We start from the raw sequence: 1,110 nt of genomic DNA, 5'->3' as shown, positions 1-1,110 counted from the left end.
TCTCACATCACTTACCGTCAGATCCACCTTCCACAGCACAGCTCTACAACCCGATCCTCGACATTCAAGTATCTTCTATGTAACTCAAGGGCCAAATTCCTCCTCCTCGTATTTAAAGTCATCTAATGTGATCCACTTGGCCAAACTTGCTTCTCATTCCCCATTATCAAAGTCCACGTTCCTTGAGCGCCCATGCCCGGGGCTTTCCCAGCTCCGTGGCTTTGCTCCGCAGATGTTTCTTTCAACAGGAAGGCCTCCCACCCCAACATCTCCAAAGGGTCAGCCTAAGTGTTGTCTCCTCCGAGATGTCTCTAAACCCAGATGAAGTTCCAACTCCCTTCTCTGAATGCCCACTTTACCCCAGTGGTGTTTATCATTTGCAACCAGATCACAAACTCCAGGAGGGCAAGAAGCACTGACTGTGTCTTCCCAGCATGTTGTACAGGGTATGGTCCATAGAAGGCAACAGGACAGCATTTTCAATCTAGGAACAGCCCCCAGTACGTCCACAGGCAGCAGTCTGGAAAGGGGCTCTCTCTCCTCCCAAGCTTGTCACAGCCTGTCACACAGGCCCTCCAGCTTCCCTCCTGGTCTGATCGATGCCTCTCTACAGTGCCTCAACGGTGGAGACCAGATCAGAACCACTCTATGTATCTCTGGAACCTCCTATAGAGATAGGTCAGACAAGTAACGCAGAGAGTGAGTGGGACATGGGTAATCCTGAATGGTTTTTCTTCCTGGTTTTGATTAATCCAAATGCTAAGGCGATGAGGTATCCTACACTTCAGATTCATCATGGCAAGACATTCAACAATCAGCACAGAAGAACGAACTCTGTTCAGGAAGAGCTCATCTGGTGATGCTCTGAGTTGCCGAATTGATTCACTTATCAGCTTGGCCATAGGAGTCTTGATAGGAAGGATTTATAAACTCCTAAGAAACTTGATTTTTTTCTGTTGGGTGAGAAAAATCCTTCAGGAAAAGTGTTTGGCTACCTACCCATGGGTGAGCTCAAGGAACAAAACAGCCATTATACCATGAACTTTTTATGCTAAGAAAAAGATAGCAAGATAGATCAGGAAATGCAACGTCAATTCAAGCACCATGAAA

Source organism: Mesoplodon bidens (assembly GCF_964165515.1).
Source record: "Mesoplodon bidens genome assembly, chromosome: 2".
NCBI classification, from domain to species: Eukaryota; Metazoa; Chordata; class Mammalia; order Artiodactyla; family Ziphiidae; genus Mesoplodon; species Mesoplodon bidens.
This window is presented reverse-complemented; position numbering follows the sequence as displayed.